Here is a 16,013-nt window from a genome sequence, read left to right as displayed (position 1 = left end):
TTTTACATTTACATTTAAGTCATTTAGCAGACGCTCTTATCCAGAGCGACTTACAAATTGGTGCATTCACCTTATGACATCCAGTGGAACAACCACTTTACAATAGTGCATCTAAATATTTTAAGGGGGGAGGGGGTGAGAAGGATTACTTTATCCTATCCTAGGTATTCCTTAAAGAGGTGGGGTTTCAGGTGTCTCCGGAAGGTGGTGATTGACTCCGCTGTCCTGGCGTCATGAGGGAGTTTGTTCCACCATTGGGGAGCCAGAGCAGCGAACAGTTTTGACTGAGCTGAGCGGGAACTGTACTTCCTCAGTGGTAGGGAGGCGAGCAGGCCAGAGGTGGATGAACGCAGTGCCCTTATTTGGGTGTAGGGCCTGATCAGAGCCTTGGGTGACTTCACCAACTTGATCTCTTCGTTTCATGCGTGTGTCATCTGAAGATAATCATAGTCTCCTCTCAAGGCACTATCAATAAACATTTATCATGTTGGGTGTAATAGTGTGTGTCTGTGTGTGTGTGTGTGTGTGTGTGTGTGTGTGTGTGTGTCTGTGTGTGTCTGTGTGTGTGTGTGTGTGTGTGTGTGTGTGTGTGTGTGTGTGTGTGTGTGTGTGTGTGTGTGTGTGTGTGTGTGTGTGTGTGTGTGTGTGTGTGTGTGTGTGTGTGTGTGTGTGTGTGTGTGTGTGTGCGAGCGCATGCGTGTGTGTGCGTGGTCGGGAGAGCGAGATGGTTTTGTGAACAACATTTACTTGAAAGAGCACTGACGTCAGCTCCGCTAAGACATTCCCAAACCAAAACACAAGCTTAGTCAGTTCCAAACTAAGCATTCACAGACATCTGTGCTGATCTGATCATGAATCCACAGCAACCAACATTTGGTTTTCCATCAACGTAATACACAGGCCAGCGTTTGTGTATGTTGTTCCAAAGATCAGTTTATTCTTGTACAATAGCTGCCTGCCTGCCCTACTCCTGACCTGAATCCAGGAATTAAAAGCAGCCCTTTGTGAAACAAAATCACTCGCTCTGTCCCTGTATCCAATCAGAACTAGCCCCTAAAGCTCTATCATCCCCTCTAGTTATTAACATGGCCTGTCCACACTCACAGCATTAAGATCAGCAGTACTCCAGAGACACAGGCAGAGAGAGGGGGAGAGGGGGAGGGAGAAAGGGGAGGGAGAGAGAGAGAGAGAGAGAGAGAGAGAGAGAGAGAGAGAGAGAGAGAGAGAGAGAGAGAGAGATGGAGACAGAGGCAGACCGAGACAGAAACTGCAGTACTCCACAGACACAGACAGAGGGAGAGAGTTACGGGAAAGGGCGAGGTAGAGAGAAAGGTGGGAGAAAGAGAAAGGAAGACAGGGAGAAGATATGGCAATATGATGAAAGTGCTAGTGGGAGAAGGAACAGTCTAAAGTAAGTAAAGGGTCATATGAAACAGATGAGGAAACAAATCTATCACTAAGAGATTCTGCTGTCCAAGAGAGAAAAAAAAACTGTGGAAGGAACGAGTCCCAGAAAGATAAATAAACATGAACATCATAATAATACCACCATGCTGCACTCACCACACCACTCAACCACATCACTAATTGCAACAAGCTGCCAGTGGGAAGACGTCATCGTAAATCAAAACCCTCTGCATTGCTTGGCAACTGACTCAAAACATTCTGCCTGTTGTTGCCGAGCCAACAACAACCCCAGCCCAATCTCTCAGCCAACCCAACAGAAGTATTTTCCTGAGTGTCCCCCCAACCTGGAAGCCTGAGACCTGAGCACAGAGAGGGTGAAAATGACATTAGAATGCCAGAGGGAGAGAGGAGAGGAAATCAACAAGAGGACCATTCGTTAAAAGACAGGGTTTGAAGGCTGACCCCATTTAGTCGACTTGTCGATTGTTTGGTCAATCAATATTTTTTTAGTAGAGCAGTGGCAAATCATTTTTTAAATGTGGCACACAAGACCTCTGATACGCGCCTGTCTGAGTGGACTAATCAAGTGCGGACGCGGCAGGGTTGGCACAACAGTAGCACATTTACTGTTAATTCCCATTATCTCTCATCTAGTGTAGCACCACGTATTATCAGTATATTCAAAAGAGTTTAAAAAAACATATTACCTTCAAGTGTTCTTGTGATCAAGCCATCAATGTTTTGTGATTATTGGTGTCGTAAGAATGTTAGCTACCGGTTTAGCAATTAGCGTGTTTGACATTTATTTTTGATAAGTGGTTTAGCAAAAAAAAACGTCCCATATTAAAACAGTTATTGGCCACCTTACTATTTTGTTCAATTACAAGGTATATCCATTTCATTTTGTAAAAACAAAGAGACAACAACCTCATATGTGAAGTTGACTCGTTGGCTAACCTTCCGGTAAAAAAATAATAATAATTACGTGCCTGAAATCCGTTAGCTATATATCAGAAGTAAAATGTGGGATATTAAATTACGTGTGGTCTGTCGCGCAGTCAAATTTTTACAATATACAGCGTCTCACAAAAATGTACATTTGTTACTTTTTTGAAAAATCTCAAAACCTAACTTAATGAAAATCGATGGTCAGCTAGTTAGAAGAGTGTCTTTAGTCGCAAAACGTAAAGTTATATTCGTTCATTTGAATGTTGAGCTTGAGGTGATTTAATCCTCTAACCGCTAGAGTGTCCGACGTTAGGGAACGTCTGATGTTGGGGGGGGGAAATGAGCTAAAATGCTTGTTTGGTTAAGGGCGGCAGGTAGCCTAGTGGTTAGAGCAATGGACCAGTAACCAAAAGGTTGCTGGATTGAATCCCTGAGTTGACAAGGTAAACATCTGTCATTCTGCCCCTGAGCAAGGCAGTTCCCCGGGCGCTGAAGACGTGGATGTCGACTAAGGCACCCCCCCCCCCACAAGCTTTGGGCCAGAGGATTAAATCACCTCAAGTTCAACATTTAAATGAACAAATATAACTTTACATTTTGCGACTAAAGACACTCTTCTAGCAGCTGATCAACGATTTTCATTAAGTTAGGTTTTGTGGCACCCACATCAGCAGAAATGGTAGGATAACTTGGAACTCCAAAAGGAAAAAGGTTCTGACCGACCAGAAGAGGTTTTTTTCTTCTGGTTAGTCTATATTGATCTCTGGCTCCCTCTTTAGTTATACGTATGTTCGGGGACAGCCCTATAGGGTTTTATTGGAAAATATATTTGCTGACCGCCCTGCCGTGCCCTAGAGATTAACAGTGGAGTTGTGCCATTTTATAGGGGTGGGATCTCAAGCAAATAAAGGATGGGAAACACTCTTTGTAATCCTTCCCTGAATTCTCGGATGTTTGAATAGCACGTAACGCAACGACTAGGTATGTGAATTTTCCCATTGCTGAAGTGCCCTGCATTGACCACAGTTGACTTTGCAACCTTGGCTCCTAGGTCTACAGGGTGGAACCACAGCATTACGTTTACTGTTGGACAGCTGTTGACTCTTGTTAGGCATGTCAAATATCAGTGGCAGCTGTGTCACTTCTGGGTGGCTCAATAAGGCTAGTTAGTGAGCTGACAGTGATGGAGGTATTTAGCTAGTTACACATAGCGACTGCATTCCCAGCCAGGAATTCCACAAAAGGGCATTCACTCACTCCAAACAGGTGATGCTTGAAAGATCACAGTGCAACCCAGCAGATACAGAGTTTCATCCACTGAGACCAATCTACAGGATGTGGGTTCTGATGAGCATATTGTCCAGGAGAAGAGTGGCTGTATGGTCGCTCACAACTGGAACTTTAAGATGGAGATTTTTATAAATGGGAAGCAGGGGATTTAAATAGTCATATATTGGTAGATGTTAATAACCAGACCACTAGAGAACTGCTCGAGCCCTAGAGATCTGTTGTTATTTTTAGGCTCCCCTCAAAAGCAGAGAGAGGTATACAGAAAGAAAAGACAGATCATAGTGAAATAGGCCCTCTAATGTAATCACCTAACCATCAGGGGAAAGAGGAAGGCAAAGAAATGCTTAACATAACCGTTTGTGAAAGCTACTCCTTCTATTGTATCAAAATGAATCAGCCTTTAAGACCAGCAACAAGCATACAGTTGAAGTCGGAAGTTTACATACACCTAAGCCAAATACATTTAAACTCAGTTCATGACATTTCATTATAGTAAGAATTCCCTGTCTTAGATCAGTTAGGATCACCACTATTTTAAGATTGTGAAATGTCAGAATAATAGAAGAGAGAATGATTTATTTCAGCTTTGATTGCTTTCATAACATTCCCAGTGGGTCATATGTTTACATACACTCAATTACTATTTGGTAGCATTGCCATTAAATTGTTTAATTTGGGTCAAACGTTTTGGGTAGCCTTCCACAATAAGTTGCATTCCTCCTGACAGAGCTGGTAAACTGAGTCAGGTTTGCAGGCCTACTTGCTTGCACACACTTCTTCAGTTCTGCTCACAAATTGTCTATGGGATTGAGGACAGGGCATTGTGATGGCCACTCCAATACCTTGGCATTGTTGTCCTTAAGCCATTTTGCCACAACTTTGGAAGTATGCTTGGGGTCATTGTCCATTTGGAAGACCCATTTGTGACCAAGCTTTAACTTCCTGACTGATGTCTTGAGATGTTGCTTCAATATATCCACATATTTATCCTTCCTCACGATGCCATCTATTTTGTGAAGTCCCTGTTTTGCACCAGTCCCTCCTGCAGCAAAGCACCCCCACAACATGATGCTGCCACCCCCGTGCTTCACGGTTGGGATGGTGTTCTTCGGCTTGCAAGCCTCCCCCTTTTTCCTCCAAACATAACGATGGTCATTATGGTCAAACATTTTTGTTTCATCAGACCAGAGGACATTTATCCAAAAAGTATGATCTTTGTCCCCATGTGCAGTTGCAAACCGTAGTCTGGCTTTTTTATGACAGTTTTGAAGCAGTGGCTTCTTCCTTGCTGAGCGGCCTTTCAGGTTATGTCGATATGGGACTTGTTTTAATATGGATATAGATACATTTGTATCCTTTTCCTCCAGCATCTTCACAATGTCCTTTGCTGTTGTTCTGGGATTGATTTGAACTTTTTGTACCAAAGTACGTTCACATCTAGGAGACAGAACACGTCTCCTTCCTGAGTGGTATGACGGCTGCGTGGTCCCATGGTGTTTATACTTGCATACTATTGTTTGTACAGATGAACATTGTACCTTCAGGCGTTTGGAAATTGCTCCCAAGGATATACCAGACTTGGAGGTCTACAATTTTTTTCTGAGGTCTTGACTGATTTATTTTGATTTTCCCACTTAGTTTGAAGGTAGGCCTTGAAATACATCCACAGGTACACCTACAATTGACTCAAATGATGTCAATTAGCCTATCAGAAGCTTCTAAAGTCATGACATCATTTACTGGAATTTTCCAAGCCGTTTAAAGGCACAGTCAACTTAGTGTATGTAAACTTCTGACCCACTGGAATTGTGATACAGTGAATAATAAGTGAAATCATCTGTCTGTAAACAATTGTTGGAAAAATGACTTGTGTCATGCACAAAGTAGATGTCCTAACCGACTTGCCAAAACTATAGTTTGTGAACAAGAAATTTGTGGAGTGGTTTCAAAATGAGTTTTAATGACTCCATCCTAAGTTTATGTAAACTTCTGACTTCAACTGTACATCCTCATTACAGAGAAGAACCTACTGTAGCACCTCTGTCACACACACACAGCGAGTCTGGCTGTCCTGGCAGCAAGGAGACATTGTTCCCAGAGGAGACTCAGGTGATCATTCTCCCTCAGTCAGCGCCGGATGGCGCAACTATAGTATGGGATTGGTTGAAGTTCAATGCTAATATCGATGAAAACTCACAAATCAACTTGAATGTTGATACACAACACACATCCCGCCTCGTCATGAGCCGTCCAAACGTTACAGAGAACCACATACCGGATTTTTGACAGAGTCTTTAGCATTGGAGTATTCAGTTAGCATTGGAGTTATTTCTCCAGCGACAGTCCAAATTCTAGATATTGGATAAAAATGAGACTTTAGAGTCCAAAAAGTGACCATTGGACTTAATTTTAGGATTGACCAAGTTTGTAGATGTAACAATTTTTATTAAGGGAGTGGCTCCTATTCTGTGATCGGATCTTTATTTCTGAGACTTCGTATCTGTGAGCGTGCAAAGTCTCACAGTAACTAATGGGAATTTGGGACTTCAGTCATTTTTTCATGACAAAACCGGATTAGATACGTACCGGTAGTTAAGTGCCCAAAAGATGATATTAGCAATATCAAGAAGCAAAAACAAAAAAATCAATAGCCAGTACAATGTCAAAACATGATTTTGTCATGAGTTCAGTAGCATTTGCTTGATTTGCATGCTTGCGTTAGCTAACAAGCGTTAGCTAGCTAGCAAGCTCTTGTCCAATAGAAACCGATGCAACCCTGCTGGCTAAGTGACAAGCTATATGACCAGTGGTGACAGTGAGGTCCCTATGAAATGTATACTATGTATTTTTGTAAATAACAGCTGGTGCACGATATCTAAGGAAGTCTCGAGCTATTGCTCGCCTGAGGTAGAGAATCTCATGATAAGCTGTAGACCACACTACCTACCTAAAGAGTTTATCTGTATTTTTCGTAGCTGTTTACGCTCAGCCAGAGGCGGCGCGCCTAGTAGCCGGGGACTTTAATGCAGGGAAACTTATATCCGTTTAACCAAATTTTTATCAACATGTTAAATGTGCAACCAAAGGGGGAAAAAATGATGGACCGCCTTTACTCCACACACAGCCTCCCTAGCCCTCCATTTGGCAAATCTCACCATAATTCCATCCTCCTGATCCCTGCTTACAAGCTAAAATGTAAGTAGGAAGCACCAGTAAGATGAAGAAGATGCTAAGTTACAGGACTGTTTTGCTAGCACAGACTGGAATACGTTTCGGAATTCCTCCGAAGGCATTGAGGAGTACACCACATCAGCCATTGGCTTAATCAATAAGTGCATCGATGACGTTGCCCCACAGTGACCGTGCGTACATACCCCAACCAGAAGCCATTGATTACAGGCAGCATCCGCACGGAGCTAAAGGCTAGAACTGCCGCTTTCAAGGAGCGGGACTCTAACCCAGAAGCTTACAAGAAATCCTGCTATGCCCCCCGACGAACCATCAAACAGGCGTCAATATCAGACTAAGATCGAATCGTACTATACCGGCTCTGACGTTCGTCGAATGTGGCAGGGCTTGCAAACCATTACAGACTACAAAGGGAACCACAACAGCAAGCTTCCCAGTGACACGAGCCTACTGGACGAGCTAAACTACCTCTATGCTCGCTTCGAGGCAAATAACACAAAACATGCATGGGAGCACCAGCTGTTCCAGGAGACTGTGTGATCACGCTCTCCAAGGCTGAAGGGCCAGCTGATGTGAGGAAGAGTGTCTTCCTGACATTTTCATCTGAGGACATGTTTTAAACACATAGTCCCTCTGCCCAAGAACACTAAGGTAATATGCCTAAATGCAACCCTGGATCCTGGACTTCCTATGCAACTGGATCCTGGACTTCCTGACGGGCCGCCCCCAGGTGGTAAGGGTAGATGACAACACATCCGCCATGCTGATCCTCAACACAGGGGCCCCTCAGGGATGCGTGCTCAGTCCCCTCCTGTACTCCCTGTTCACTCATGACTGCACAACTCCAACACCATCATTACATTTAGATGACATAAGTGGTAGGCCTGATCACTGACAACGATGAGACAGCCTATTGGGAAACCTGGTCGTGTAGTGCCAGGACAACAACCTCTTCCTGTGATAAAGACAAAGGAGATGATTGTGGACTACAGGAAAAAGAGGACCGAGCATGCCCCCATTCTCATCGACAGGGTTGCAGTGGAGCAGGTTGAGAGCTTCAAGTTCACATGCTTCAAGTGTCCAACTGCTCGGCATCCGACCGACCCACAAGGCACTACATAGGGTAGTGCGTACGGCCCAGTATATCACTGGGGCCAAGCTTCCTGCCATCCAGGACCTATATACCAGGCGGTGTCAGACAAAGGCCCTAAAAATTGTCAAAGACTAGCCACCCTAGTCATAGCCTGTTGTCTCTGCTACCGCACGGCAAGCGGTACCGGAGCGCCAAGTCTAGGTCCAAGATGCTTCTAAACAGCTTCTACCCCCAAACCATAAGACTGCTGATCATCTAATTTACATTTACATTTACATTTAAGTCATTTAGCAGACGCTCTTATCCAGACTATTTGCATTGTGCACCCCCCCGATTGTTATAGTCTATGCATAGTGACTTTAATAACTCTACCTACATGTACATACTACCTCAACTAACTGGTGCCCACGAACATTGACTCTGTACCGGTACCCCCTTGTATATAGTCTCGCTATTGTTATTTTACTGCTGCTCTTAATTACATGTTATTTTATTCTTATTGCCATTTTTTAAACTGCATTTTTAGTTAGGGGCTCCTAAGTAAGCATTTCACTGTACGGTCTACACCTATTGTATTTGGAGCATGTGACTAATAAAATTTGATTTGAGCTATGCCAGTTACCAGTGTGCATGCACAAATGCATGATGACACATTGTATCAAGTCAAGAAGGCATGCTGAACAGACTGCCTCTGGGACTGAACTGCCCCATCTAGCTAGTTAGTTAGTAGTAGAGGGGTACAAAAATGCTGGTACACAGATGCATAGCTCATACAATTATATTTTGTTCTAGTCAATGACAATATATGTTGCAAAGTAAATACCTGCGTAAAATAGATTGCGTTGCATTGCATGTTAGTGCACTGAAACTCAATTATTATTATTTTTGCATAGGATAGGGGACTCACAAGCTTGAAGGGGATATGCATGTATTATTTACAAAGTCCAGACGCCAGCCTCTGTAGCTAGCTAGCTAACACCAGTCAGCTGAAAGATAGCTAGCTTAACTAACGAACAGGCAAAGGTAGCTAACTATACTTGTTTATGGAAGGTTTGATACACAAATCACAAATAGCTAACTAAAGCCAGACAACAACTGCAGACATCAACACAGAAGCTGGCTACAGATAGCTAGCTCATATCCAAATGCCAATCCTGAATGTTTCCACAAAACATAGCTTGCTACCCACACCAGTTCAAAACAAACACCAAACTTTGGGCAAATTGTCATGCTTACAATGCAATGGGTTTTTGCAAAACTAAAATCAAATTTTATTTGTCACATACACATGGTTAGCAGATGTTAATGCGAGTGTAGCGAAATGCTTGTGCTTCTAGTTCCGACAATGCAGTAATAACCAACAAGTAATCTAACTAACAATTCCAAAACTACTGTCTTATACACAGTGTAAGGGGATAAAGAATATGTACATAAAGATATATGAATGAGTGATGGTACAGAGCAGCATAGGCAAGATACAGTAGATGGTATCGAGTACAGTATATACATATGAGACGAGAATGTATGTAAACAAAGCTTTGGAATAGCATATATTATTATATTATTATTATGTAAACAAAGTGGAATAGTTAAAGTGGCTAGTGATACATGTATTACATAAGGATGCAGTAGATGATATGATATAGAGTACAGTATATACGTATGCATATGAGATTAATAATGTAGGGTATGTAACATTATTAGGTAGCATTGTTTAAAGTGGCTAGTGATATATTTGACATCATTTCCCATCAATTCCCATTATTAAAGTGGCTGGAGTTGAGTCAGTGTCAGTGTGTTGGCAGCAGCCACTCAATGTTAGTGGTGGCTGTTTAACAGTCTGATGGCCTTGAGATAGAAGCTGTTTTTCAGTCTCTCGGTCCCAGCTTTGATGCACCTGTACTGACCTCGCCTTCTGGATGATATCGGGGTGAACAGGCAGTGGCTCGGGTGGTTGTTGTCCTTGATGATCTTTATGGCCTTCCTGTAACATCAGGTGGTGTAGGTGTCCTGGGGGGAGGTAGTTTGCCCCCGGTGATGCGTTGTGCAGACCTCACTACCCTCTGGAGAGCCTTACAGTTGTGGGTGGAGCAGTTGCCGTACCAGGCGGTGATACAGCCTGCGAGGATTCTCTCGATTGTGCATCTGTAGAAGTTTGTGAGTGCTTTTGGTGACAAGCCGAATTTCTTCAGCCTCCTGAGGTTGCTAGCATCAGAAACACACAATTTTTTAAACATCCAGAATAGATTCTAGCACGATCCTTCTCCTGTCTTTACATTTGAATCCAAATCAATGCTGATCAACAGTGCCAAACTAACAACTCTGCCACCGTCTTGATTGTATTTACAGCTCGGATCTGGATGCTGGACTAGTCCGTGTTTGATATTTGTAGACAACAACTGCAGTGCACGGCCATTCCAGTGGCGCGCCGCTAGGTGGTGGGGGGAGTGGGCTAATGCCCCCCCCCCCCCCCCCCAATACCCAGATTATATAAATGTATAGGATGCATAACTCTGCTTTAGGCTAGAAACAAGCTGTAAAAGGCACAAGAAAAAGACATGGGAATATTTTTGTTTAGTCTCTATGGGTGAGTTATGCAACCTTCAAAAGTCAATGACTTTAAACCATTTTCCTTTGCTTTCAATGGGAATTTAGCATTATTTTACAATGTAAGACTGTCACAATCAATTGAGCTATTCACCTTCTGAAAACGGCAAACAACTATTTTTGACGATCCATGGTAAATTCTAAACAAACGTTTATAGTTAAACTTTTTGAGCAATTAGAGGGCAAAAGCCAGCAGACCAGCGTTCACACCAGCAACCCTTGCAGTTAAGAAAGCACACCACTGTAACGACGTTCGTCTGTTGTATGAAGAGAGTCAGACCGAAATGCAGCGTGTAGGTTACTCATGACTTTAATGAAAATAATCGCGGTACATGAAATAACTGTATATGAAAACAACAAACGAAATGTGAAACCTATTACAGCCTATCTGGTGACTACAACACTAAGACAGGAACAAACACCCACAAAATACAACGCGAAAGTCAGGCTGTCTAAATACGGTTCTCAATCAGAGACAACGACAAGCACCTGACTCTGATTGAGAATCGCCCCAGGCAGCCAAGCCTAACTAGACACACCCCTAATCAGCCGCAATCCCAAATAATACAAACCCCAATACGAATACAACATATAAACCCATGTCACACCCTGGCCTACCCAAACATATAACAAAAACACAAAATACAATGACCAAGGCGTGACAGAACCCCCCACCCCCCCCTAAGGTGCGGACTCCGGGACGCACCTCAAGAGCATAGGGAGGGTCCGGGTGGGAGTCTGTCCATGGTGGCGGTTCTGGCTCGGGACGTGGACCCCACTCCATAAATGTCCTAGTTCCTCCCCTTCGCGTCCTGGGATAATCCACCTTCTCCGCCGACCATGGCCTAATAGTCCTCACCCTGATCCCCACATAACTGAGGGGCAGCTCGGGACCGAGGGGCAGCTCGGGACCGAGGGGCAGCTCGGGACCGAGGGGCAGCTCGGGACCGAGGGGCAGCTCGGGACCGAGGGGCAGCTCGGGACCGAGGGGCAGCTCGGGACAGAGGGGCAGCTCGGGACAGAGGGGCAGCTCGGGACAGAGGGGCAGCTCGGGACAGAGGGGCAGCTCGGGACAGAGGGGCCTCTCGGGACAGAAGGACAGCCCGGGACTGAAGCAGCCCGGTACTGAGGGGAAGCCCGGTACTGAGAGGCAGCCCAGTACTGAGAGGAAGCTCAGGCAGGTAGTAGGCTCCAGTAAATCCTGGCTGGCTGGTGGAACTGGATGATTCAGGTTGTCTGGCCGATCTAGAAGATCTTGGCAGACTGGCACTTATGGCGGATCCTGGCAGACTGGCCGCGCTGGGCAGACTGGGAGCACTGGCCGCGCTGGGCAGACTGGGAGCACTGGCCGCGCTGGGCAGACTGGGAGCACTGGCCGCGCTGGGCAGACTGGGAGCACTGGCCGCGCTGGGCAGACTGGGAGCACTGGCCGCGCTGGGCAGACTGGGAGCACTGGCCGCGCTGGGCAGACTGGGAGCACTGGCGGCGCTGGGCAGACTGGGAGCACTGGCGGCGCTGGGCAGACTGGGAGCACTGGCGGCGCTGGGCAGACTGGGAGCACTGGCGGCGCTGGGCAGACTGGGAGCACTGGCGGCGCTGGGCAGACTGGGAGCACTGGCGGCGCTGGGCAGACTGGGAGCACTGGCGGCGCTGGGCAGACAGGAGACTCCGGCAGCGCAGGAGAGGAGAAAAGCGCTGGCTGCGCTGAACAGGCGAGGCGCACTGGAGGCCTGGTGCGTGGTGCTGGAACTGGTGATACTGGCGCGAGGACACGCACAGGAAGCCTGGTGCGGGGAGCTGCTACCGGAGGACTGGTGTGTAGAGGTGGCTCTGGATAGACTAGACCGTGAAGGCGTACTGGAGATCTTGAGAGCAGTGTAGGCACAGGACGTGCAAGGCTAGGGATGTGCACAGGAGGCCTGGTGCGTGAGGCTGGCACCAACTTCACCAGCTGACTAACACGCACCTCAGGTTGAGTATAGAGCGCTAACTCAGGTACTATCAAATCCCCGACACGATCCGTCGGACGAATATTATATCTATAGCACCAAACTAGCAACTCCCTCATTACTCTCCACTCCACTTTCCCCATTAACTCCTTCAGTCTCTGCTTCGCTCACCTCTAACACTGGCTCTGGTTCTGGTCTCCTCCTTGGCTCCTCACGATGAACAAGGAGAGTTGGCTCAGGTCTATCTCCTGACTCAGCCATACTCTCCCTAAGCCCCCCCCAATACATTTTTTGGGGTGACTTTCCGGTTTCCAACCGCGTCGCCGTGCTGCCTCCTCATACCTGCGCCTCTCCGCTTTAGCTGCTTCTATTTCCTCCTTGGGACGGCGATATTCTTCCGGTTGCGCCCAGGGTCCTTTTCCGTCTAATTCCTCCTCCCATGTCCAAATCTCCAAATGGTGCAGTCTCTCCCACTGCAACTGCTCTTCACGATTAACAGGGAGAGTAGGCTCAGGTCTGACTGCTGACTCAGCCACTCTCTCTCTGCGCTTTCCCCCGTTACTTTCGGTTTTCGCTCTGTATAGCCGTGCTCTCCTTTTCGACTCCATACGACTATAGCCCTCTTCGCATTGCTGTAGAGAATCCCAGGCGGGCTCCTGCACTCGCTCTGAGTCGGCCGCCCACCTGTCGATTTCTTCCCACGTCGTATACTCCATGCTTCTGCTGTCCATAACGTCCTCCTTAGGCTCCTGCCAGTTCACACGCTGCTCGGTCTGTGAGTGGTGGGTGTTTCTGTAACGACATTCGTCTGTTGTATGAAGAGAATCAGACCGAAATGCAGCGTGTAGGTTACTCATGACTTTAATGAAAAAAATTGCGGTATATGAAATAACTGTATATGAAAACAACAAACGAAACGTGAAACCTATTACAGCCTATCTGGTGACTACAACACTAAGACAGGAACAAACACCCACAAAATACAACGCGAAAGTCAGGCTGTCTAAATACGGTTCTCAATCAGAGACAACGACAAGCACCTGACTCTGATTGAGAATCGCCCCAGGCAGCCAAGCCTAACTAGACACACCCCTAATCAGCCGCAATCCCAAATAATACAAACCCCAATACGGATACAACATATAAACCCATGTCACACCCTGGCCTACCCAAACATATAACAAAAACACAAAATACAATGACCAAGGCGTGACAACCACCTGTTGTCTCATGTATAACCGTTGCATACATGTCACACTACATTTCTGCATGCACCATTTCTGAAGTTGGTGCGCATACAAAACATTGAGATTTATATACTTGGCCACCCCATACATACTCATGTGACAATAACACCCTTTTATTTGCAGTATAATTTAGAACTCTTGGCATTAGGCCATGGAATGAAAAATACAAATTGTTCAATATTCTGTTCATCAAAAGATTGGGTTTATATGTCCTGCCTTAGGGAATGATGTGGCACTCTTATAACACAGCAATACTGTGGCCTACATAAACTACTGGTCTATTTACGGTGTTGGCAGAATGTTTAAATCTTTAGCAGTAATTTACGCTCTGTGTGGAAAAGGACTGTCAGTTTCTGAATGAGGAAACAATGGAAAACTGTTGTGGACCTGTCAGCAGAACGTTTGAATTCAACAAGGTTTTATATCGACTTTTCCCCCAACCTAAATATGACGGACTGCCCGCGAATTGTAGGGCAGGCTACTCAAAAAAACTACAATTACAGTACTTGCAGTAGTTACAGTTCTACATTGAGTATAACAAACATTAGGAATACCTTCCTAATATTGAGTTGCACATTGGGCTGTTGTCGTGACTGTATAATCACCAGACAGTGCTTTCCATGGTGATGATTCATTCAAAAAACCCATATGTATACAGTGGGGCAAAAAAGTATTTAGTCAGCCACCAATTGTGCAAGTTCTCCCACACAAAAATATGAGAGGCCTGTAATTTTCATCATAGGTACACTTCAACTATGACAGACAAAATGATATATATATATTTTTTTTAAAATCACATTGTAGGATTTTTAATGAATTTATTTACAAATTATGGTGGAAAATAAGTATTTGGTCACCTACAAACAAGCAAGATTTCTGGTTCTCACAGACATGTAACTTCTTCTTTAAGAGGCTCCTCTGTCCTCCACTCAATACCTTTATTAATGGCACCTGTTTGAACTTGTTATCAGTATAAAAGACACCTGTCCACAACCTCAAACAGTCACACTCCAAACTCCACTATGGCCAAGACCAAACAGCTGGAAAAGGACACCAGAATCAAAATTGTAGACCTGCACCAGGCTGGGAAGACTGAATCTGCAATAGGTAAGCAGCTTGGTTTGAAGAAATCAACTGTGAGAGCAATTATTAGGAAATGGAAGACATACAAGACCACTGATAATCTCCCTCGATCTGGGGCTCCACGCAAGATCTCACCCCGTGGGGTCAAAATGATCACAAGAATGGTGAGCAAAAATCCCAGAACCACACGGGGGGACCTAGTGAATGACCTGCATTTGGATGATCCAGAAGAAGATTGGGAGAATGTCATATGGTCAGATGAAACCAAAATATAACTTTTTGGTAAAACCTCAACTCGTCGTGTTTGGAGGACAAAGAATGCTGAGTTGCATCCAAAGAACCCCATACCTACTGTGAAGCATGGGGGTGGAAACATCATGCTTTGGAGCTGTTTTTCTAAAAAGGGACCAGGACGACTGATCCGTGTAAAGGAAAGAATGAATGGGGCCATGTAACGTGAGATTTTGAGTGAAAACCTCCTTCCATCAGCAAGGGCATTGAAGATTAAACGTGGCTGGGTCTTTCAGAATGACAATGATCCCAAACACGCCGCCCGGGCAACGAAGGAGTGGCTTTGTAAGAAGCATTTCAAGGTCCTGGAGTGGCCTAGTTAGTCTCCAGATCTCATCCCCATAGAAAATCTTTGGAGGGAGTTGAAAGTCCGTGTTGCCCAGCAACAGCCCCAAAACATCACTGCTCTAGAGGAGATCTGCATGGAGGAATGGGCCAAAATACCAGCAAGTGTGTGAAAACCTTGTGAAGACTTACAGAAAACGTTTGACCTCTGTCATTGCCAACAAAGGGTATTTAACAAAGTATTGAGATAAACTTTTGTTATTGACCAAATACTTATTTTCCACCATAATTTGCAAATAAATTCATAAAAAATCCTACAATGTGATTTTTTGGATTTTTTTTTTTTTTTTGTCAGTCATAGTTGATGTGTACCTATGATGAAAATTTCAGGCCTCTCATCTTTTTAATTGGGAGAACTTGCACAATTGGTGGCTGACTAAATACTTTTTTGCCCCACTGTATTAGACCGTATGCATAGACTTTTGAGCCCAAGCTCGAAAGAAAAAGCGGAATAAAAATGATGACTGTGCCGTGATACAATACATAGCCTACCGCATATTATGCATGGCAGAAAAAAACTAAACTAGACTGATTTAAGATGTCTTTGGTACAAAACAAATGTGA

General features: G+C 44.9%; 1 protein-coding gene across 2 annotated transcripts in view; it reads right to left on the bottom strand.

The window, feature by feature from the left end:
• The window catches only part of LOC123998842 (nectin-3-like protein), a 90,861-nt gene that overhangs the window by 39,038 nt on the left and 35,810 nt on the right, over positions 1-16,013 (bottom strand). The gene's annotated exons all lie outside the window — the stretch shown is intronic.

This window comes from Oncorhynchus gorbuscha, linkage group LG16 (genome assembly GCF_021184085.1).
Source record: "Oncorhynchus gorbuscha isolate QuinsamMale2020 ecotype Even-year linkage group LG16, OgorEven_v1.0, whole genome shotgun sequence".
NCBI lineage: Eukaryota > Metazoa > Chordata > Actinopteri > Salmoniformes > Salmonidae > Oncorhynchus > Oncorhynchus gorbuscha.
Note: the sequence above shows the minus strand (reverse complement) of the source record. Positions and strands in the feature narration are given on the sequence as shown.